The sequence below is a fragment of the Lepisma saccharinum genome, chromosome 29, assembly GCF_977018435.1.
Source record: "Lepisma saccharinum chromosome 29, izLepSacc3.1, whole genome shotgun sequence".
Lineage (NCBI taxonomy): Eukaryota > Metazoa > Arthropoda > Insecta > Zygentoma > Lepismatidae > Lepisma > Lepisma saccharinum.
This window is the reverse complement of record NC_139257.1, coordinates 21,960,882-21,986,997: the sequence shown is the minus strand read 5'-3', so window position 1 is coordinate 21,986,997 and position 26,116 is coordinate 21,960,882. Positions and strand designations below refer to the sequence as shown.

Sequence of the window (26,116 nt, the reverse complement as noted above, 5' to 3'; positions counted from 1 at the left end):
TATCTTTTTATTATTATTAGCATTCCATATTACACAGGGCGATACAGTAAAAGCGTCCAGAAAGGAAACAAGAAGTAGGTGATGCGTCACTAAACAATTTGAGATGGGAAATCTAGGGTTGGGAGACCTGAGTAAGGAGATACGGGCTGAAACATGTCGAGCTGTAGCATGTACCATCGCCCGTATGACGGACAAAAAGACAAAAAATGTCAAGCATGGACAGGTATTATCACTGCTGACGTGCAAAATGAGTAGCGGCCTTTATTGACATTAATTTGCGCGTATGAGTTACTTGCTTAACATTTGGAAACAAACAGATGTTACCAACGTACAATTAGGTACCTGACATTTGTCAAACTGACTGTGACCAACCATAATGCAAGCATGGCAGCAGTAATATGAGATTCTGCCGAACCCTTTAAAATATTCCTGGTAAATTTCAAATCACATGACAAATTGTGACAATTCTGTCAATTAATTCCATGTGCGTACCTACTGAGGTCTCAAACAAGCGATTTGATATATCACCGGACCACAAATCGAGTACATTCAGATCGGATGACCTCGCAAGCCAGGGAAAAGAGCCTCCTCATCGAGTCTCCAAACGAGCGGAACTTTTCGGCAACAACTCATGGCTCGTGCATGACAACAATGCACCTGTGCACACGACACTGTCTGTACAGGAGTTTTTGGCCAGGAAACAAATGACTTTGGTAGACCACCCGCCATATTCACCTGACCTTGTCCCCAATGATCTTTACCCGAAGATCAAACAACTGTTGAAAGGAAAACATTACGATGACATTGAGGACATTAAGGCTAATACGGTGGCAGCTCTGAAGGGCATTCCAGAAACAGACTTCCTAAATTGCTTCGAAGGGTGGAGCAGGCGCTGGCATCGGTGCATAGCTTCCCAAGAGGAGTACTTTGAAGGTGACCACAGTGCTATCCAGCAATAATATACGTAGCATGATATCCAGGATACGTTCGCGAACTTAATTGTCAGACCTCATATGAGGAACTTCTTGACAACTTATAAGTCAAGTGTTTGAATCCACTCAATGTTTTTCAAAAGGTGGACACTCGAATCTGTGAACATTGGCCAGATCGAAAGTCAGGCGGCAGTAATTATTAGAAGATGGCCTTTTACAAGTTTTCATTCCCTTGATGATTATCAATTGATTAAGTGAAACGTTTAAGCAGTATTAGATATGTTTCGTTATTTTTGTTGTAGGGACATAGGTGAAATATGAAATATTACTTTTTTGCAGATCAGCGTAGAGCATTTACCAGCCCACTACTTTCAGGCGATAAGAGATTTGACTCAAATGTTACACAAGGGAGTGCTGGATCTCCGAAAGGAGCAGTTTAAATTAATAAGAACGTTTGTTCAACTTGGAAACGACAAGCTTCGTAAGTATCTTGATATTTCCATCACACTAGCAAATACCTGCATATACAAAGGCTGTGGCAGAGAAGGTGAGGCTAATTCCTGTATAGGAAAACAGCGACCTCCATTGGCTAGCAAATGTACTAGGGTGAAAATTTGGTTCATTAGCTGCCGACTCAGAGCAAAATAAGCGCAATCGGTCAAAAAGTCGTGACTGCGTAGCAGTTAAAAGACAAGTATGTACGTGGACCCCTCCAAGAATCGTTAAAATGAAACAAAAAAATTACAAACCACAAAATTCTTTATTCAGAATCAGCCATAACGAGTAGACGACTAGACGTACATCTTTTTCAAAATAGGCAAGTTAATACATTCTGTGTAATACGTGTACGTAAGGTATCTTACGAAATACACACTGTATTTCAGTGTGTGCGCCATTTACAGCCTTACAGACATCAAGTCGATTCCCTACTTTATTCAACACTCAGGGAAACATATCTGTAGGAATTTCATTTGTTATGTTTATTCCTTGGCGCAGGTGGTCAAGTGACTGGATTTTTTTAGAATGTCGTTCACAAAAGAAAAAAAATCAAATGGCTTGAAATCGGGACTTCGCGGTGACCAAGGAATGAGACTTGATCTGGCTATCCATTTCCATAGGAATCAGTTACATGGTTTCTATGAATAGCTTCGCCTGTACAGCTATGTGACGTTAATTCTATGTAGTGAGGAATGTGGGGGAGTAAAACTTGCTTGCTGTCGCTTCACGATTAAGCTCAATACACGTTATATGCTGCAACAAAAAAAAACTAGTTATTTTCCGGACACGTTGTGTACATGTAATATATATATGTGTGGGACACCTAGATCTTGAAATACTCGTTTCACTGCAAGGAGCTATGCGTATTGTCAAAGTCTATGGCAGTGATGATAAAAGCTGGCATTGAAAATTTGCTACTAAAATCCACACAACGTTTGCAGTGAAAGAAGTATTACAGGATCTAGCTGTCACATTTTTATTCCCGGTGAGTGTACATATGTCTTCTTCCTGAACTAATTGCTATTACATTTCTCGCGTAAATGACTGAAATTTCAAAACAATTCTTGGCACTTAAGCACTTGTAATACAGAACTACAGAGCGATCGAAAAGCCCCCGCACTCAAAGTTTGAGAAGTTTTTGCTTACTATTTACTGAATTTGTCAACGTAATGATTACATGCATTTGTTAACAATATCTTGAAATACACAAAAATTAATTTGAAAACTAAATGTGAGTAATACTGCAATCTCTGAGGTCAGTAACACACACTGACAAGACAGCAAACCACTTTCTGCGCAATGAAATACAGAAAAAGAATATTGAAACTAAATTTGAAATAATCATTCATTGTGGTTTTACCTGGTGTCGGATCATCGGAAAATTTACTTCTCCATTTCTCCTCACACCTTTCATATGACATACTCAAATATATTTCCTCGCACTGCGACGCCAGGGGTTCCGGGTTCGAATCCTGGCTTGGGCATGGACGTTCGTGATGTCTATTCATCAATTTCACCATATCATCACTCATCCCCATCTTCGCAAATTAGCCAAAAGTGGCACAAGAAGCGAAGTAAAATAAATCAAATCAAATCAAATATGCTTCCAACATAGCGAGTCACTGTTGGCATAAGCAATATTTTATGTGTATAAATATATATAAAACGTGTCTCTGTGTGTGAATTTTGGGAGGGTAACCTCCCCTCCCCCCATAGTCGGCGCCTAGTCATAAGTCTTTTGGACGCTGGACACTCGTAAATGTAATGCATTTGCAGGGATCGGAATTCCAAGCAACATGTGCTGCTTGTCGCTTTGATCTGAAAGCTCTCTAAAGCAAATCAAGAGATTTTAGTGTTTTAGAAGTAGCACAATCTATAAGGTGTCTGAAGATCAGTTTACTGCCGAAAATGTGTTGTTGAACGGACGAGATATTCTGGTTGCACAGTTTACAGGATGGCGGTGTAAAATTCGATCTGGGAGTAAACATTGTGGCAACTGATTTTTCAGAATTTGGTTTCAGGTTTTAGGTTTCAATCTTATCACCAGCGTTCAAAGTGTTCGAGATTGCTTCAGGAATATCATTGGGAGTGGTAGCTTTATTAGGTGAGCGATTTTTATTCTTGGGTATCATTGTTATTGAAAGAGAGTATTAGGGATGATGTATTTGACTTCAGACAGCAAGGTGCGGTATTTGCACATTTACTATGGAAGAAATTGTTAAAAAGCTGTCAACGCTCATCATTCGTGCAGATTTATCGCTCATGGAAATTTCACTTTCAATATAATTGTAATATGTTTGAATCAGATTTTTACTAACTAACTAACTCTCTAGCTTTCTTAAACCCGAAGGTTCTTGGCTGCAGCAGCAACACAGGCCTTCCATCTGTCCCTATCCTGAGCAAGATCTATATACTCTTTTCCATCTCTACCGATTTCCCATAGGTCCATCTCAACGTTGTCCCTCCATCTTCGTCTTGGTCTTCTTACAGGTCTCTTACCATTAGGTTTCCCAACAAGAAACCTGTGAACTCCTCTTTCCTCTCCCATTCGTGCCACATGGCCTGCCCACCTAAGTCTTCTTGATTTAATTATTCTAATAATATCTGGACATGAATACAAATCAGATTTTTACTATGTTTTCTTATGTCGATATAATGGTTCTGCCTACGTAATTTGTTCCCACAGATTCCACGTGTTCTCTGTTTTGTCCTCTCACTATACCAAGTTGGGAATCTGGATATTTTTGTTCTTACAGAGTGTAATCTCTTGACTGTAGCTGCGAGTTTGTGCTACAATCATGGAAGAAATCCACTGCTTTTCTGTGGGGAGCATTGTGTGATGAGGAGGAAAAGTTGCTTCCTGTTGATTCGCTTTCAATTGCAGACTGGTTTCGCGAAGGACGACTGTCTTGGCGTTTTTCCAGGAATTTGAATTTCAGCAAGGATTGAAGCGTGTTTAGTTGCAATGATTTTCTCAACGACAGGTCGAGAGTTTCTTTGGTTCTTCTAGGCAACAGTAACGGTGCGATAAAGAAAATAGTGATCAAGTAGACAGGAGGAGGAATGGGTATTTCAAAATGCTTACTTTCGTTTTCTGGAATTTTATGGTTGGTCTACATAGGATATTCGGCTAGGCAGTCGTAGATAAGTACTTTGGGGGAGGGGGGAGGCGATCGTATCGGGTTCAGAAGCAAAGGGGACAATGTTGTGAAATTTTGTTTGATCGCCTCGCTCGCAACGATTACTGTTCTAGAGGTAGAGTAAGAAGGGGCAAGACTGCGCAGTTTTTGTTCATTATGTTTTATTGTAGTTATGAATATATAGTAAACACAGTATGCACTATCCTTTGCCAACATACAGTAAATTTCGGAAAGCTCAGTAAACAATATTACAGCAGAAAACAAACTAAAAGCATGACCATGCGAAGGTGCACAGCATCGTACTAACTCATTCTGAACAGAGTCACATTCGTATGAAGGTTCCTTAAAAAGGAACACAAATCACTAAAGAAAGTTCCTCTTTCATATGAGAAGCATTTGTCGTGCCATCCAAACACGTGGCGCAGTGAAACAAGTCCTCAACTGGGGCATCGCTGTACTTCTCATCACAACCAGGGCAACTGTACTCTTTCCTTTTGACATTGTCAGCTTGATACGTGTTCTTCAGCAAGGATGCTCGTTTTCATCATCGTACCAATAGCAGATGGCGGTACCCCATCAAGAAGCTCTGCTCTCATTCTCCTCCGTGGAAAGATGAATGCAGGAGCGCTCATTCGACATACAGTAGTGATGGTTCGTCCATGTTCTCCACTAACAACTTCCTTTCCCATTCACACTTATCACCTTTGGAGGTTTCGAAGGAACTATGCTGACATCAGATAGATCCATATTAAATACATGGCATGGGTGAAATTTATATCTATCCAATAATTACTGCAGATTTTGTGAAATATCTGTTCACCTGGAATTTATTGCGCAGTCTTTCCCCGTGTTGCAATCAGGAACAAAGCATATGATGCTGTCGAGCCATTGTACAGGCTTCCATATTAGGCGAAGTGACGGTGGAGTAGTGGTGCCAACCGTTTATTGATTTTGACCTGAAAAAAACTGTTCGCAGTCTTACCATTCTCTACTCTAATGGTCACATCAAGTTTATATTCATTGCCTAAAACTTGTTATCGTATACGCTATGTTCATCATGATGTGCTAAACACTGAGATTAAGACTATATGAAGGTTGTTTTGAAAATAGCAACGGTCCAGAATCGAGAAATACGTTTTGGAAGTTTGATGAGGAGATTATGAGTGAATATGCTGTAGCCGCATTATGAAACTTGAAAAAATATTGCCAGTGTTAATTAATAATATTAGATTATAATATAATACATCATAGGCTATTGGTAATCTATGAAATAAAAAAAATATATTTTAATAATCCTGTTAATAAATATTACTGTGTTAATGATCTGTATTTTGTAATTTGTACTCAATTGGAGAAAGGATCAGAGTACGGGGCCATGAGAGGCCCAGGCAACGGGAGCACACAACAAGCAATAATGTAACAACTTCGAAAAGAGTAAACGCATTTATGGAGCCTTATAATAATAATAATAATAATAATAATAATGTCAGTTTGCAAAGAAACAAATTTAAAAATATTCTTGCTCACTTCCCTCGCACTGTTGCAATTCTTGTGAAAGTTACTGTATTAGCATATCAATATTCATCTTAGTATCGCAAAGTGAAATAAATATTGTTCAGACTAGCGAACGGGATTATGAAGAGATTCCAAACCGGAAAATACTTGTTTGTTGTTTTGATCAAGTGATTATGGAGATTAACAAAGAGACATCAAAACTATTCTCATCTCTGTATTGGTTAATAATTCTAGTTATAAAATATTCAGTATCTCTAGTTTGTTATCCCATTATATATGTGTGTGAAGGGGTGAGCGATAGGCGATTCGTAGCTGCCGCTAGTCCTCTTTCAAAGGAATTTTTCGCCACTACACATAAACATATTACACGTGCTTTTGTGTGTCCAGCCTTACCTGACCTAGGTCTCACACGGCCTTAGCATCACATGATAGAAACTAGTTTGCTTTCCGATCTATATTCTACTTTTTAGCGTGAGAATAATGTTTAAGAAAACTTTTTAGTAAAACACATCATTGTCAGCTATTTACATATCAATCGCACTCCATCTATTTTCGAAGCAAAATAAGTGGACAAAGAAAGCTAATTTCAATGTTATATATTAGTTGTACTATTTTACATACAGGGTAGGATTCAAAAGTAATGAGCCTTCGTTCAAAAAGACATATTTATTGAGCTGATCGGTACAACTGACTAATAGTCTTCAAAATAGGCACCTCCTGCATCAATGCAGGCGGCTTTTCCATGACTCAAAGGCGTCCCTGAAGTCCTGTTCTGGGATTGCTGCAAGGGCTGCCTTGACATTTGCTTTGATGTCCTCGATGGAGTCGAAACGTTTTCCTTTCAGCACTGATTTTAAGTGTGGAAACAAGAAGAAGTCAGGAGGCGACAAGTCCGGACTGTAGGGAGGCTGGGGTACCACAGGAACGTTGACTCGGACCAGATCTTCGCATCGGAGCACTCGGTTCTGTTTCTGTTCTGCAGTCAAAACTCGCGGCACAAGTTTCGCGCAGACTTTCTGCATGTGCAAGTCCTTGGTAACAATGCGTTGCATCGTTGTCTCCGATAAGTTCAGGGCTTCTGCTACTTGGTAGAGACTCAAACGCCGGTCCGTGTTAAAAAAATCACGCACTCACTGCACATTCACGTCTTCCCGGCCCTCACGAAAAGCCTTGTGCCACTTTTTGACTTGAGAAGAGGACAGACACTCAGTCCCAAACGCCTGTTGAAGCATTGTGACCGTTTCGGAAGGAGACTTGCCCAACCGGACGCAAAATTAGATCGCGTAGCGTTGCTCTAACGAACTTTCCATATCGCCGTGTCACGCACCACCGTATAGGGGCTACTGTTAAGGCCGATGCTACCGCTCCGAAAGCTGGGAGCCAACTGACACGCATTGCAATGCGAAGCCAACACCCACCACCACCGTTCATGTCAAGCGGAGTGCGCTGCAGGGTGCGCACGCGTCAGTATAAAGTGAGGCTCATTACTTATGAATCCTACCCTGTACTATATTTTGTTGGAGTTATGTTTCAATACACAAACTCCCTCTCCACCTCTCGGCATGCCCTTGATCTAAACACTCACAAAATATCCTATAATAGTAGCTTAACATTATAAGCCAGCGGCAAAAAAAGTAAGATTAGTTTAGATATTAAAATATAAGCTTGAATTTTTTCAATAAATTTTAAACAGTTATCATCCTCGATTAGGTGATTAAGTTCACGCTGCAAATTTAACCTTCGCCAGAAAAGTTGTTCTCGAGAATTCCTCTGCTATCAAGAAGTCCCAGGTTCGGACCCTGGTTGAGGCATTTCGTAAGGTGTTTAATCCAATTCGAACGAAAGTTAAAATAACAAATTCTGAAACATTATATCTGTTAGAATCCTTCTAAAGAATTCAAGTGAATCTCCATGCGATTTGCTTTTATTAGTGTCTAGAAATATACGAGGGTTGTTCAATAAAGAATGTCTTTCTTTCAACATACCTCACAATCTTAATGCCTTTTCTTGAAGCAGAAATTTGTGTTAGTGCTTTTGTCAGTCTTCAAAGACATGCTGCAAGCAGTTTTTGATAGATATCTTCAGAATCGTCTCATCCTTCACTAATGCTTCCGGCGAAAGCTTGCTGTTTGCTCTCCGAATCAAAGCGATGTAGCCAAGTTTCAACTGCAGCGATTATCTTTGAGCGAAAGGCCTCGTCTTCCCATAAGATCATCTTCAACTGCGAGTAAACTTGCAGGTGAACGTCTTGTTGTTCGGGTATGAGCAATCTTGCAAATCACCGCACACACACACACATTAACACACATGCCTCATGTTTAATTCTTCTTTTACCAATGTGTGGATGGCACCCAATGGAACTTTCAGTATTTGTGATAGTACCCTTAACGTTATTCGGCGATCTACTCTCACAATGACAACAGCAATATGACGTTTTCTTCCATAAGAGCAAGGACCGGAACTCCGGGTCCAACCTTCCTTTGAAATTCCTCTTGAAACATTTTAAACCACTTTCTAGCTGTGCTATATGGGAGAACAATTTCTTCATAGACCTCCTGTAGCATTTCTTAGGCCTCAGCTGATGATTTGTTCAGACGAAAGAAAAATTTCAAAGCAGCGTATTGTTCGTCCTGGGCGTTGCCTCCCTGCATTATTGCCGCAGGCGGAACTGAACACGTCAACTAGGGATGGACGATATCGAAAATTTGATATCGCGATATATCGTCACAGACGATACGATACGATATGTTTTCCATATCATGATATCGGCGATAGCCTATATCGTCTCCACGATATATATCGCCGACATGATAGGATATCGCCAAATATCGTGACGATATATCGCAGACACGATATATATCGCAAAAATATCGTGGCAATATGTCGTCTAGTTGATATCGCCTGAACGATATATTTTCAATATCGCGATATATCGTCCAACACTAATGTCAACCCGAACGGCTGTGACAGGCGTACAACTGAAGTTGGAAGTCAAAACAACGATACTCACTAGTACTCGTATATTACACATTACGCTAACAACATAACATAAAATTTAATTTTAACACGAGAAATTATGTGAATAAGAAAATAATGATCATTCTTTATAGAACAGCTCACGTACATGTCTAATTTCGTGGCACCGTAACACTATTTTGTATCCCAGATATCTAGAAAACTGTGAAAACAAGCCACATGAAGATTCGCTTGAATACCCTCGAAGAAATTCAGAATTTCGAATGCCGTTTGAAAGGAGAAGAATTTACGGAAGCGACTTACTGGCACAACCCAAAGGCCCAATCCAAAGATTTTTCTGCAGTTGTGAATAGGCATACCCTTTGTCTTCAGTGAAATGAAGTTCAAAGGGGGTAGTTGTGTTGCCCATAGCAGCTCCAACTCGGGGCATGTATGGCGATAAATTTCGTACTAGAAGTCTAGAAGTAACACTGAAACTGTGATTTTCATATTATAGGGGAAATGGAAAATGAAGTTGAAGAGAAGCGAGCCAAAAAAAAGCGCCGAGGATAACATTGCAGGTAAGTTTGTACTTTATTTTACACAAATACTTAAGTCTCTCACAATCACACACGTAGCAAAGGGATAAATAATGTTATGCAGTTCACGTGATTCCATCGTTCACCTATTTTGGTGGCATCTAGATATCAGAATTTTTTGCTGGTTCCGAATGCTACCATCAAACGTTCAATACTGTTCCAAAACCTGCAGCAAAATTGGCTCTAGTTCCTTCGAAGGAATGAAAACACGAGAGGAATTTCTCCATACTTGGTAATAAAATGTCAGCCTCTTCATTTTATCATTGTACCTACGCGGAGATCAAGTGAAGGCCATTGTGGACAAAGATACAGAGAGCTTTCAGAATCTAACGAGAATCCAACAACACCATTGTCTTGTGTTATGCAAGAAAAATAGAAGAAATCATGTATATTCGTCGAAGTGACTTATTGAACTGTTGGGGTGTGTAATATGCAAAGCTACGTGGTAAGCAAAGCTCTGAGAGCTCCCAGTTAACTTCTGCCTCACCATCAATGACTTTGCCATGGCAATAGTTCTTCCACCTTACTGGGCGAAAGGCAAATTGATGTTGACAAGGAATATACATAACAAGTTCCTGTCACGTTTCAGGGGGCAGCTGCTCCTTTTCGAAGAAGAACGGCTGAAAAGAAGAAGATTGTTATCTGTAATACATTATGGAGCGACACTTTTCCAAGTTCTAACATGTCTCATACAGACTCAGTTACTGCAATATCTAAGACCACTCTTGTGTCTAAAACGATAGGATCGACAAGTAGGGTATTTGATATATTGAAGAGTAGATTCCTAAATTTGTATATATTGACCTCAATTTCAATTTCAATTTAACCTCATCTTGACATTTGAGGAGGGTTTTGCCCCTAAAACAGTTTTTTAGCCGAAACAAAAAACACGTATTTCTTCCTTTAGGCCCCTCCATACACCTGCCACGTTTCATGGAAATCGGACTGGTACACTTAGATAACCTCCCTTGTCAGATCACCTTCTTTTATGAATCGTCACCGTAAACTCTTATTTTCAATACTATAAACATTAATTATTATCGTTTCATACATTACATACCTTGCAGAAATGAACATAAAACGATATGCATAACATTTAGTAACACTACTTATCTTCTATTTACATATTTTCATAAAAGTTATAAATATGCATATACTTAAATGTAAATTATTCTAATTATATGTAAATTTATTCTAAATACATGCAAATGAATTCTAAATACTAAACACAAACATCCACTAACTCAGACCAATACTACTGTGGTGAAACGAGTGACAGTCTCCCAAAATAATAATAATAAACTGACACAAAATAATAGCTTATTACTTCATTTTATGATGATAATTGATTGCTTCTGAGTTTTATGTCAATTGCCTCATCTCACTCTACAAAAATCTGGTGACTTTCATGTTAATTGTTTTCTGTAAAAACTTATGCGTTTCTTTCGAGTTACGAATATTCTGAATGAGTCGTAGCTATGGGGAAAATTCTACCAGCGATTTACCTGAAAGGATTATGTGTTAATGTAGATGAAATCACTGGTGATGGAAGGGGAACTTTTTTCATGTTCTCAACTTTCTTTTTATTTTCTCATTTACAACATTCTTGCTGTGAAAAGGAAGGTGAAGGAACAAAACTATTTTTCTTTTCAAAATTCCTTTTGTCCAATCTGGAAGAGTCATTGTTGTTTGGTACTCCTCGATTACTACGTGTTAGCAACTCGCCCGATTAAACTACATTCCGATCAGTTACTACTGTGAATCATCAGCTACTGAAATATGAAATAAACGGCGTCATACATACTCTCGGTTGAGGTTAGGGAAGAAGAAATTTAGACACAACTGAAATATTCTAAAATATATTTAAAAACTGTATAATCAGAAATTCAAATTACGAAAGTCTAAATGTAATCTACAGAGTGGACCAAAAGTAGATGGACAGTCAATAATAAACTTTCAACCCAATAGATTTCAGGATTCGTATAATAGAGGTTTGTGAAATGCTCAATTCCGCTGAGGATTTTCTTGTAGACTTTTGGGGACTGTGAACACAAACACTATTGTTATAGTATAACCCTAACAAAAACATTTCCCACCTACTGTACCTGACTTTGAAATTCGAAACCAAATTCAAAATGACGCTGGTCTATTGCTATTGGTCGTAAAAGAAAAACAAAAAATACCACTTTGTAGCCCGAAACCTCGTCTTTCTAAAAGCGTAAGTGGATTTGCTCCATCTGTCACGGTTCTCGCGCCAAAAATTCCCAAAGCGACCCATGTTTTCTGTACCGGTGGCCACGTAAAAAAAAACGCATTTTTTGGACTTTTTGGGACCCTGTAGCCAGGCCCCTAGGCCGATTCGGTTAGTACTCGACTTTTCGCACTTGTATGGGATACCCTTCCGATCGCTGCCATTTCATTTTCGAAAATTTTCCCAGCGCGTTTCCAAAATCCACTCCCGAAAGGCCACTTTTTGGATGGTCAGGGGCCTCGTTGCCACGGCAACCACGCCGAAATCCTTATCCTGATGTTTTACGCCAAGATCCAAGGTACCCGAAAATGTACCCGGTTTTAATTTTAGACACCCAGCCTAGGAATGACAAATCGCACAAAATGGCCAAATTCCGGGGCCCCGCTAGGGTCCAGGGAGAGCCTGGACGGGTCCGTCGTTGAAAATACCCTTTGGTTTCTATAAAAGCACCCCCCTCCCTTTTGGCTATGTCAGATTTCTCGCTAGACCCACTGTTTCTTCTACTCTTGTACAGCATTAGCTTATCGTTGACTGTCCACCTACTTTTGGTTCACTGTGTATATTATTTTTAATGGGTTTTCATTTTTCTTATTTTTTTTTCATTTCAAATAAAATTTCACTAAAATGTCAGTGATAGGTAGTAGGGGGGGATCACGATACTGCCTAGATTGCCAAAATATTTAGTTACGGGGCTGGCAGAAATATCAACTTGAATAGAATTTTTGACAAATGAGTTCCTGTGTCATGAAATTACTCCAACACTCTCTTTCTAATACACTCAACACAGACTGGCGTGCCCAAACAAGTTGCACAGCGCTACTACAGACAAAAGTATTCACTTGTCTGTGGTGTTACCTTGCTGCACTGGCGCCAGTCAACCGCTGCACCCTCTCTAGTGATGAAAGCGAGAACTAACATTGCCCGGTACTGCATATTGCAAGAATTTCTCCCATATGATGCTATATTGGGTCCACCCACCACATAATTATGAGTTAATTAAAACATTGCTATAATAATATATCTTTTCTTTAATATCACCAACGCTGTCTTGTTAATATTTCAGAGCCTCAATTGTTCAGAATCCGTGAGAGTCAGAAGTAAAAAATTTGAAGAACAAAAATGTATGTACATGGTGAAAATGAAAGAAAAAAGAATTTTTAGACATTTATTTAAAAAACTATTTTTATTGATCTTTATGTAATTTTTTGTATATTTTTTAAATGAATAATGTAAGAAGTGAAAATTGTGTAAAATAAGGCCATTAATTTTTGAAGAAATTTGTGTCAAGACTTTATAGAAATATAATTGCTCTTACTTATTATTTACTGTAACTTATGATACATAATAAATGGCAAAAAATCTGTTGATAGAAACCTTGTACTTTTGTGTGTTTGTATCTTCTACTTTTTCTTAGTGGCTGAGTCGATAGCAGTTACCACCGATACCTATGTTTAAAAATTGTGATAATTAATACTTGATCAAAATATTGATTAGTGTGTCTGTATCACACTCTGCATAAATTTACCAAGAGTTTTGAGTTAAACAATTCAATAACTAGATCAGAATATTGACTACAAGATATGTAATCATGAACTCAGTTTTTCCGCACAACTTTGAATTTTGCATGATTTTCGAGACTAAAGCGTCGCACTGCAATTTTGCTGACCCGTCATAGACCAAAATGCCAGTAAAGTATCGGCTGGTGTCGGTATATGAATTCCACTGGTGTCACATCGGTATCGTCTCAGCCGTATTTTAAAAAAATAGTGTTGCATTACTAGCACTTTCCGCTAATCACGACGGCGAGGATGAGGACAGAATAAAATTGATGAAGGCACATTCACGAAGAACACCCATGTCCGCGCCGGAACTCTACCTTGTGACTTTATTGGTGAGATCAAAAGTCGACCACTCAACGCACTTGGGTACCGACCAGGAAAAAATTATTTTTATATACACTCTGTCAAGGAAAATAGCATCACAGTATTCTAATTACAAATGTTGAAATATATTTGACTCTGATCTATTCATATTTTCTTTCTGTATATTTGCCATGATTAAACGTTGTCTCTTGTAATCAAGAGGTCCCGGGTGCGATACTCGGTGGAGGCACATAGTTATTCGGATCAGAATTTAAACCGTAGGTCCAGTTCCGATTAGCCTTACTGTGCATAAAGTGGACTTAAGACACTAACTCAATCAATAAATTATTAATTGTTAGGAAAATAAATTCATCGACTGAAATCAATATAACATCAGGGAATAAAAGTAACCCTATAGCGCTACAGCTCAATATTGGGCCCTGGGTTTACCTACTGACTGCTGGCCTCCCTCCCACGCGGGACACCAGGGGGGCGTGGAGATCTGCAGCCAGACTAGGGGGACGGGTGGTCGGCCCGACCGACTCCCAGCCGTTGTAGGACTTCGCAATCAGATTACGCTCACTCACTCGGAGCTCCCCAATTTCCTCACGATTGTGGGTTGCCACCGGCCCTATACACAGGCCGAAAATTCCCGAGACTGAACCCGGGATCGAACCCATGCCGTCCCGCAGCCGCCGTCCAAAGCAAAGTGCCTTAGACCGCACGGCCAAGGAGAAGGACAACATCAGGGAATAAGGAAACGAAATGCTGAAAACTAAAAATAATGAAGTATATTAACTATTTTTCACTTTGTATCGTTACAGAAAATCATGATTTATATTTTTGAATCGACAAACTTGTAAAAATGGCCACCACATATTAGTTTAAAGCTTTTGAGTAGAAAATAATAGGAACTACTGATTTAATTTATTGCAGCAGTCAATTATGCACAGTATGGCTAATTGGGACTGGACCTACAGTTTAAAATGGGATCTGAACCACTATGTGCCTGCGCTGGGTATCGAACCCGGGACCCTTTGATTACAAGGCGACGACGCTACCACTGCGTTATTGGGGAGACCCTGCAGCATTCAAGATTTTGATAGAGACAGCTGTAATTTTTTGCTTCTATTATGTAGAGATAGTCAACTCTGAGCATATCAGACAGGAACGGAAAGAGGAAAAAATTCTCCAAGCTTGTGAAAAAACTGCTTATATTATGTTAAAGTTTTGTATTGGGATTTAAATCATATCGTCACATTGACGAAAGTGATTTACGCGTACATCTCACATCTATGAACCAGAAAAATTCGCGCCTAAGACCACGAAAATCGCGATTAAAGATCGTGTGGAAATGCCTGAGAAAAGTTTAGCAAAATATTTTCAAGCAATATATGTATATATAACTGTGTGTATATATATGTATATATACTATATATATATATATATATATATATATATATATATATATATATACACACACACACACACACATACACAGTCCGTCCAGTGGGGAAGGTGACTAATGAGAAATGAAAGACAAGACATTGTGGACTGATAGTTTACAATAACGTTTATTCAAAATAGACACCTTTTGAGTCAATACATGCACTGAAGCGGTTGTAGAACTTCATGAAGCAGTCTTGGTTCTCCTGTTTCGGAATTGCCTCCAAAATCGCGGTCGAAGCCTTTTGGATGCCTGGAATGGTGTCGAAACGCCTTCCTTTCAACGACAATTTCAGTTTTGGAAATAGCCAGAAGTCGCATGGAGCTAATTCTGGAGAATATGGGGGGTGATCGAGCTCCACCATCACTTTCTTGGCCAAAAACTGGCGTAGCAACATGCTCTTGTGCACGGGTGCATTGTCGTGCAACAGAGACCATAAGCCTTGTTCCCGATATTCAGGCCGAACTCTACGAATCCTGGCCAATATACGATGCAAAACACCCACGTAATGCTCAGCGTTCACAGTGTGACCCTCTGGAGTGAATTCCTTGTGGATGATGCCTTTGGAATCAAAGAAAACAGTGAGCAGAGTTTTTGATTCGGCTCTTCTGCATGTGTACTTTCTTCGGTTTTGGAGATACTGGACCCTTCCATTCAGAGCTCTGATGCTTTGAGAGTGGTTCGTACTGAAAGCATCATCTTTCATCACCTGTCACAATGCTTGACATGAATCCTGGATCCACATCAGCTGCTTGTTTCACGTCTTTGCAGTGTTCCCTTCTGCAATGTTTTTGTTCGTCACTGAGTGTGTGTGGCACAAACCGCTCACGGACCTTCCGTTTGCCAAATTTTCGGTTACAATGACATGGACTGTGGACTTCGGAATTCCAGTGACATCCTCGATGAGCCTTGTAGATGCACAACGATCCTTGCGTACAATCTCCGCCACTTTCTGGACGTTTTCGTCAGTTCGCACAGTCACTGATGGTCCTGGTCGCGGATCGTCTTCAATGCTCTCCCGACCATCACGGTATCTTCCATACCACTTAAACACGTTCTTACAGCTCAATGCCTCACTACCGTAAACAGTTTCAATTATTTGAAACGTCTCTGTAGCACTTTTACCCGATTTGAAACAGAATTTTAAGTTTAAGTTGGCACGTTGCTCCATTGTTCCGTTTCCGACCGGCGTTCAGCAGGTACTGTCAGTCACAAGATTGGCACGCGTCGACCGTCGATGCTAACACTTTGCAACTTTGCCGGAAGAAAGTCGAAATGTGTCGATACATAGTACATATACTTCTCCATAGATGGCACTGGTAGTTCCGTGGCAAAAAAACATCCGTCATCTTTCCAACTGGACGGACTGTATATATGTATGTGTGTGTTTATATGTGTGTGTGTGTTTATATGTGTGTGTGTGTGTGTATATATATATATGTGGGGGGGGTGGTGAGTGTGTGTGTGTATTTCTGTATGTGTGTAAAATTGTGTTTATTCACGTGTGTAAAGAAATATGCATGAATTGAAATGTATGTCTGTAATCTGCTCTATATGATGTCAGTGTTCCTTTATGCTCCTAGACGTTCCTCCCACTCACGCCTAACATTTTTGCATCGTTAATACATGTGATAGCATCGCAAGCAGCGTTCTCTCACATGGCCAATATCACGAATGTTTAGTGCACATTCCCAAAAGTAAAAGTCCAAAAGTTTTAGATTCGAGGAACGTGCAGTTCCATTTCTGTGGGGCTCTGCTCGTACAGAGACCAGGGGTCAGATTCTGGATGAGTTCGGTGAAATATCCGAACTCACACTCCTGAACAATGATTTGGTTTATTTTCTTCGCTTTTCTGCCACTTTTGGCTAATTGCGAAGATCGGGATGAGTGATGATATGATTAAATTGATGAATGGACAATCACAAACATCCATGCCCTGGTCGGGATTCCAACCGGGGACCCCTGGCGTCGTCCCACACTCTGTCCCGGAGGCAGATTTCTGAACGATGGAACTCCCACATATTTCAGCCCATCTTCTGGGACTTATTCTGCATTGGGCCTGTCTTTTTGCAGTCCAGGTCTAGCTCCTAATATTTCCTGGAGCGTTCGTGGCGATATATGAAGGTGATCATTTCATTCTACACCTTATTTTCGACCATCTTCAGGGATCCAAAGAACTACATCCTCACTGGCATCTCAGTCGCCCGAACTGGGGTGTTTTCGAGCAAGCAGTTGAACCGATCGATGCTCTACATCGTATTGTTTCCCGTGTCCTTCATGCCGCATGGCAGTGGTTCTGCGAAGCGTCGCCCAGTCCCCTGGTGATCTGCCGAGATCAGTGCAGCCATCAAAGACCTCAACCGCGCTCCGGTCGATTCAACAGAAACTGCACTGCCGCCAACCTTGAGCAGGTCCGCTCAAATCGTACCCGTGCCCATCGGCTGATTCGAGCTAGTAAGAAGGCGTTCTGGGCCCAATACGTGTCTTCTCTGACGGGGCAAGACGTTTTGGATTAAAGTGCGTCGCATACAAGGAGCTACATCAACTCCTCCAGAGAATGCACTGCAGCATGACGGCACGTTATACACCAATTACAGAGACATAGCAACAATTTTGACCATACAGTTCTCAAATGTATCTATTTCAGAGCACTACCAATCACGTTTTTGTCAACAGAAGGAACGACAAGAGCGAGCGAGACTTGATTTCCGAAGTCGCAACACAGAGCCGTACAATTCTCCGTTCAGTGAATGGGAGCTTCGGGATTCATAGAATACTGCTCCCTGGCCAGATAGTATCTACAGGGAGGTTATTTCAGTCGTTTACCGTGAGCGTGTCGGCCGCTTAGCGGGGCCTTCATCCAACAGGTCCCGGCAAATTGCTTTACAGGAAGTCTGCAACAGAAACAGCTTGCTTTGTAATGTTTCTTCTTTTCACAATTACAGTTACAATTACAATTGAAATAAGCACGTACCTTGTCGCAAGGATGCTGGAAAAGGTGTCCTCCCAAATACAAATATACCTTATTTCTTACATCTAATCTTAGATTATACATCGCTACTTTATCCTCAGTTGTCGCGAGAACGCCAGCAGGTTATCGGGGGAGTTGTCAGCCGCGAGAGGGCGCGAATGCGACACCTGAACGTCAATGATGCCAACCGCAGGGACATGTCTCTACGCATAGGGATTTATTTATTTATTTATTTATCGAACTCAACAGGTACATACCTAATTACAGAGTCCATATGAAGGATACTAGTGAATATGATTACATATATTTCTGTTATATATATATATATTATATACACACACCTACATAAAAATATATTTAAAATTATTTCCTATATACATACACACACACTTGATCACATATCATTTCATTAGGAAATTATGTGTTTAAGCTTAGGTCATTGTGTTAATAGTGGCTTTACTGAGGTCCCTTAGGTTCATAGAAAAGATGTCAATGGTGCTATTCTTGATTAACAATTTATTGTAACTGGTGCACATTCTCCACAATGGGGATTTCTTTTTAATTTCCGATCTAGCCTTCTTTATAAGAAAAACTTCGTTCTTGAGTCTTGTTTTCGACGACGGGATTCGAAAATTTATCTGGCAGAGTAGATGTTCAGCATCTACTTCGTTATTTAACAACTTCCACAAGAATACTATTTCCTGTAACGTTCTTCTATGACACAGCTTCGTAAACCTACTTTCATATATTAGGTTGTCGTAGTGTTCAAATGTGGGGTAACCTTTCTGAAATTTGTATTTTAAAAATCTAAGAAATCGTGATTGAACTCTTTCAATTGCTTCACTGTACTTTGCTGTGTCTGTATTCCATATAACAGATGCATATTCGAGTTTTGGTCTTACATACGAATAATACAAAACTTTTAGTGTGTCTATACTCTTGAAATCCCTTCCCATTCTAAGAATGAACCCAAGGCTCTTGAACGCTTCACTAATTATTTGTTCTACGTGTTTATTAAAAGTAAGATTTGAATAAAAAATAATCCCTAAATCCTTGACTAAAAATTTTCTTGCTAGAGTATGGTTGTATATTTGATACTGAAATTCAACTGGATTTTTCTTTCGAGTATATGATACAAAATGGCATTTATTGATATTTAGTGTTAAATCGTTGTTTATTGTCCACGTTTCTAAATTTGTAATATCATTTTGAAGTTGAACACTATCATCTTGTTTGCTTATTTTCCTGTAGAATTTCAGGTCATCTGCGAAAAGCAATTTGTGTGAATTTTCAAATGAATCAGGCAAATCGTTAATAAGTAATGTGAAAAGAAGTGGCCCAAGGTTAGACCCCTGAGGTACTCCAGAGGTGACTGTTATCTCTGTAGATGTGTGGCCTTTATACGTCACGTACTGCTTACGGTTCTGTAAATAGGAAGCGAACAATTGACGCAGTGATTCAGAAATATTGAAGCATGCTAATTTACTTAATAGGATATCGTGGTTAACCAAGTCGAATGCTTTGCAGAAGTCTGTATATATTGCGTCAACTTGACCTCCTTCGTCCAAGGTTGAACTTATAAAATTGGCAATATCGGAGAGATTGGTCAACACTGATCTGCGTGGTACAAAGCCATGTTGAAACGATGATATTACAGGTTTGACGTGAGTAAATATGTAACAGTGCATGATTTTTTCGAATATTTTTGCTGGGGCTGATAATATACTTATTGGTCGGTAGTCTTGTACGTCATTAGTGTTATTGGTTTTGGGAAGTGGACAAATTGCAGTGGCTTTCCATTTTTCAGGGAATTTGTGCTTTGCAAGAATTAAATTGAAAATTAGATAAAATGGGTATTTCAACACATCACTGCAACCTTTACCTACATAGGGCGGTATCTTGTCCGGTCCGGCTGATTTCTTAGGTTTTAAATTTTTAATGGCTTTTTCTATGTCTTCAATTCCTATCTCTGTAATATTAAGATTATCCAAAGTTTCATATTGTTTATGGTTAGGCAATACTTTCATGTCGTACCTAGGGGGATCTTTTTTATACACCGACTGAAAATGCTGTGCAAAAGCTTCGACTACTGAACGTCGGTCTGACAACACTTTATCCTTGAACAGTACAGGATCTTTGTTGCTTTTCTTACGTTTATTTGTAACAAACGACCAAAACTGGGTGCTATCTTTTGCAATATTTATTTCCGAGTTGGCAACATAACTGTTGTATGCATCAATAATTTCCTTACTAACTATTGTTCGAAATTCGCTAAATTTATTGTAGTGGTATCGAAAGTCTCCCTCCTGTTTTTTCCACTTCTTGTGGTGGTAATGTTTCCTACTTATACTTTTAATAATGCTGCTCGTAAACCAACACGGGTACTGTCTTTTGCGGCTTTTCTTTAAGGGGACACATTCATCGAATATTTTATACATAATTTCCTAAAACACGTCAGTAGCTTGATCAACGTCATTCTTTGTTTTCAATACATCCCAGTTCGTGTTAAGCAGTTTGTGATAGATGGATGGAAAGTCGGCCTTACTGAAGTTGTACTGTAGCTTATGACAAGTTTTGTCGCGGGTTTCTTTGACACGATTAACATCTACTAGCAGCGAGGGATGGTGTGTGTCTTCAGGAACTAGTGGCTGTGTGCTCCGTGTCACTGTTATTCCCTGTCCATTTGTCAAAATCAAATCGAGTGTCTTTCCGTTATTATTCTTTACGTCATTTAGGCTTATTAAGTCAGAGAAGTTTATGAAATTGTGCAATTCTAAATAAGGTCCAGTCGAAGTCGTTAAGTCATAATTGGAGTCACTTATGTCAGGGAGATTAAAGTCCACTATATTTCGCCCGCGTAGGGACAGATTTGCCAAATGAGATAAATCGTAGGGACTTTTTTCAATCTTGAAAAATAACATTTTATTGTGCAAAGGTGCAAAGCTTACCCGCCAGTCAGTTGCACTTTCTTCGTGCTCGGTTTGGAATGAATGGATTAGTTTATCTGGATACTTTAGCGAGGAGGAGAAAAAAATGAACTAACTAAGAAATCTCCATCAGAATTTTGGAACATGTTATCGGTTACCAAGAACTTTCAAGGCAAGTTCTTTTTTTAAAACATTTCCACTCTCGCGAAAATAGTGCTAACATTGCCACATTCTAACGCGGGAACGGAAAGAATATTTTCAATGTTACGTAAGTGATACAAAAACAAAAAAGAGAAATAAAATGGGGCCAGAATTGTTAAATTCTTTGCTAGTGATAAATTCTTCCCTTAAGGCACGTGAAGAAGACTGCAGGAAATACAGCATCACCAACCAACATCTATCTCTTCACAGCAGCAGCATGTATGACTTCAAATAACATAATCAACAGTAAATGACTCAACGTTATTCATTAGGGGTGTGCGGGATCCCGAAAAGTTGGGACCGGGATCGGAAAAAATATTTCCCGTCCCGACCCCGACTTCGGGAAATGACTTCGCGACTTTTCGGGATCCCGAGCAGTCGGGAAATACCGAATGGTCACTTTAAAAATTCTCGACATTTTCTGCATTGTAAGTTTCTGGAACTTATCGGAAATTGTAAGTTTTTAATCTATAAATGCAAAAACAATCACTTAAAGTGAAAATGACGTGTACAAATCGAGATTTCCAGAGCTTTGGGAAATTTTGAACATTTCCCGTCCCGAAAATGTGCGTAAATTGCAAATTTTTCGTCCCGAATGTCGGGATTTAAAAAAATTTCCGTCCCTATCCCGTCCCGACCCAAAAAATTCTGCCCCCAACACCCCTATTATTCATTAAGGCAAGAATTTACAATACCGGACCATTCTGTAATTTCTATGCTACGTCTTATACTCACGAAATAATTAGTCGTGATGATTTATGTCAAGTTAACATGTTGGGGAGAGGTGAAAAAAATGTTCATTAACGTGTAGAAGTTGTAAAATAAGCTTTTCAATTCTCGCAATGATTCTCCGTATACAAGATGGTAGCCATATTTGTTGATATGAGCAATTGACGTTCGCAATTATACCTGCCGCAAAATTAGTTTGGTATTGAGAGCTGAAGGAACACGCGTCACGGTGTTGCCATATCATGCGGTACGGTACGATACGCAGTGCAGCCGTCTGACGCTGTGTCGAGGAAGACGTGTTATAAAAAAGAACAACAATGATGAAATGTGTTATTAGTTTTCTCTCTTCATTTCCATCTCCCTTACAACATGAACGAATTAACGAAACGAGCATTGTTTACAGGTAAAGGTAAAGGTAAAGTGTTCCCCTGTGCTTAGCACCACGCCATGAAGGCGTATAGGGGGTGTGGGGATAACGCCCCACACTTTCTTGATCCGGTCGCAAGTGGGGGTGATGTGATCAGCATCACGCCCCTGACCGCCTTTACCCCCCAGGGTTTCCCCCAGGTACCCATGTCATTCGACGCTGGGTGGGCGCCAGGGCCGCTTCCAACGTTGGAAAAGTTCCCGGATTTGAACCGGCCGGGGATCGAACCAGGTTACCTTTTCAATTCATTCTGAAAATATTGAATATACACACTTTCAATAATCATTTCTTTCCGAAGTCGCCGTTAAAGTCTGCCCATCTTTCAATTATACCGCAACTGAATTGCACAAAGTCCAGTTGGTGAGGCGCCTGACTTTTACGCAGGAGACCCGCGGTGGTTTGGGGAACTCTTTCAAATATCCTTAGCAGGCCTCCCCGATGGGGTAGTGGTAACGTCGTCGCCTTGTAATCAAGGGGTTCGATACCCGGTGGAGGCACATGGCACAGTGGTTCGGATCCCACTTTGAACTGTAGGTCCAGTCCCGATTAGCCTTCCCGTGCATAAAGTGAACTTAAAACAACAAATGAATGAAACAATCAATCAATCAAATATCCCTAGCGGCTAAGGAGTCGACTCAGCCCAAATGAGTACCCGGGGCAAACCTGGGATAAAGGCGGTTGGTGAACCACATCACCTCCATAATATGGTCGAGGTCGAGAATGTGTGGAGCCCTAGCTCCACATCCCCATATGCCTCCATACTTTACTTTGCGTCCATTATTTGTTTTTGTATGAGAATCCCAGAGATTTTATGACTGTCCTTAAAGATGTTTTCCCACCTTGAAAAAGTCCCGAATCTTTCAACGAAACGCGCAGTTTCCCTACAGTGGGATGATCTTTCCTCCTATAATAAGAGTAAATATGGCGACGAATAGCGTCTTGCTGAAAGGTATCTAAATTTGTTACGCGTTTACTGATATTCCTCTTCTTTCCTGGGGTTTCCAGTTTTGAAGCCTCGCATTGGTTTATTTCTACCACATTATATTCTTCTTTCCCCATGGTAACAGTAGTGTTCTTAGACACGCCGACAGCAGCAGCAGTCCTGTCCAGAACTTTATTTACAGAAATGATTGGACCCCCCATTGTTTCTCTCTTGCTCAAAATATTTGCGCACAGAACAAACGATCTCCCGCGTTTGGCCTTTGAGAGGAATTCCTCGAGTATTGCCTCGTGTGCTTGACATTCTTCACACAAGCACACGACACACTCAAGCAGAAAATTATGTACAAAAAAAACCACACTAAAACAACACGCTATATACAACAAAGAATACTCTAAATTCAGTAAACACTAAACAAACGGACCATTTAAAATATCACAGCAACGCAACAAACAACACGCACGTCCTGTCCGAACAACATGAAAATTGATCGCAAGAACAATCGCCCGATAAGCGGCAACACCGTGATAAACGTTTTCTGTTACTAGGTAACCAGAGCTTGGGTGAAGCACTGGGACGATTTTGATTGGCTCGCATGCCAGCAACCCACCCTGCCGCAGTAAAGTAGACCCGCTTTCTCCACGTGCTTCCCAAGCGTCAATACCAAACTAATTTTGCGGCAGGTAGTTACGCTGTCTACAGCGTTGCCACACTGTTGATTTCATACTTGGAGAGCATGGATCGTGTAAGAATGGCGGAAGAGCACAGTAAAAAAGTTGTTAATGTTGTACAGATTTTTAGGTGGAGTGTGCAGGAGGATGGCCGTGGGATAATTAATAAACTTATGGATTTCGGTATATTGGCCGACAGTGACAGTAAAAATCACGATGTAGAAGAACATGTGTAATGTGGATTGATTTGATTACAGGTAAGTTTGGCAACAGAGCATCGATCGTAAAATTGCAGGATACGAAAATGGCGTCTTCGATAATGAACGTTTGCCGTTAAAGTGATACGAAAATAAGATTTTTTTATCCGTTCGTAATCACAATTAGCGCAAAACCATTCACGGATAGCCCCACTGACCATTCTCAGTAATGTTAGGTTAAGTTAGGTTAGGCAAGGCAAACATAATTAAAATTTGGGGTCGAAAAACCATGCACGGGTAACCCCACAAACCATTGACGGATAGCCGCACGAACCATTCACGGTAAGGTTAGGTTAGGTTAGGATAGGCAAACATAGTTAAAATTTGGGGTCGTAGCGTATCAATCCCTAAGATTATCTTTAGAATGACACGGTAGTAATATCAGGAATGTATATTTCGTTTCTTAAGTATTGGAAACACAAAATCTTTTAGTAAATAATGAGCAATCGTGCCGATCGTGGACCACTCAATTTCACTTATTTTGCAATTTCTACACGTGACCCCCAAATTTTAACTTCAAATTCGTGATTAGGAGGCCTCAATTAGTGAGTATGCGAAATATTACAAAAATCGGGGAGGGTTCCTGTATTGTAAATTCGCTCCTTCATTAATTGTGGAAGCACCGAGCAGAAAGATTTGGTAAGGAAATGTGTATATTTTATCTTCTGTTTTGCATGCTCATGAGGTGTTGTTTTTTTTTAGTCGCTTTATTTGGCGTAAGGACATTTGGTCAGTTGTAGGGAGATTTTGACTACGTCTTTAGGGACATTGCCGGAAAATGGTTAGCAACACTGTCGGCTACCAGACATAGTGAGTCTAAGCTCATGTTCACTTCTGTTTGCGTTTATCAGTACGCGTGTTGTTTATACTGTATTATTGAGTTGGTGTGCTAGTGCTTTATTGTGTGTTAATTGTTATTCATTCATTAGTTATTCCGCTAAACAAATATAGCTTTGAACAAAGAGTTTTTATGTACGATAATTACGAGAAAACGAACTCTTGCAGAAAAGTGGTCAGGCAATTACGACAGACAGGATCTCTTGAACCTAAGAAACGTGTTGTATTGCTATTGAAGGAGGTCATTTTCAACATCTCTTATAACACAGGAGGTTAGTGATCATGATTATTATTACTTTTAAATATCATTTTACGCTTTCGGTCCCGACACGCTCGCGGTAAACGACTGAAATAACCTCCCTGTACTATGAGATGCTACGCCATCTACCCAACTTAGGAAAGCTGTTCATCTATCTACGTTTAACAGGCTCAGGTTTGATTCTTTCCCTGCATCATGGATGAATGCTATTATTGTTCCTATCCTGAAGCCAGGTAATGAAAGCACCACAGCCTCTAGTTACAGGCCGATCGTCTTAACTATTGTCGTTTTCACATCGTGAAGGCACAATGGCTCTTATGGAGAAACCGCGCGGTGTTGCCATTTAAGGTGCGCTAGCTCTTATCGCCGGCCGGGATTACCGCTCTTTCTTCCTTTCACAATAAACATGTTGTATGTATTGTATATTGTTACAGTTGTTGTTACATTTGTTATAGTTGTTAATTTTCCATGATTATTATTATTATTGTTGTTGTTATTATGAACCGGATTTAACAAAGTATGGGGAGACTCTTATGAAATGCAAGCATAATTAATCTATTTCATAAAGTACCATTCATTTATCTAATGTGTTAATACAGTAATACAGTTTTTAACGCAAATGTTATATAATAAGTGTTACCTTAATCGGACAGTTGTTCAACACCCTCCATCAGTGAGTCTTCGGACTGTTCACTGCT

At 39.9% G+C, this 26,116-nt stretch overlaps 1 pseudogene; it reads right to left on the bottom strand.

Moving 5' to 3' along the window:
• Positions 1–15,956: 15,956 nt before the first annotated feature.
• Positions 15,957–16,370, bottom strand: LOC145981422 (protein GVQW3 pseudogene; annotated as a pseudogene).
• Between the last annotated feature and the right edge of the window lie 9,746 nt (positions 16,371–26,116).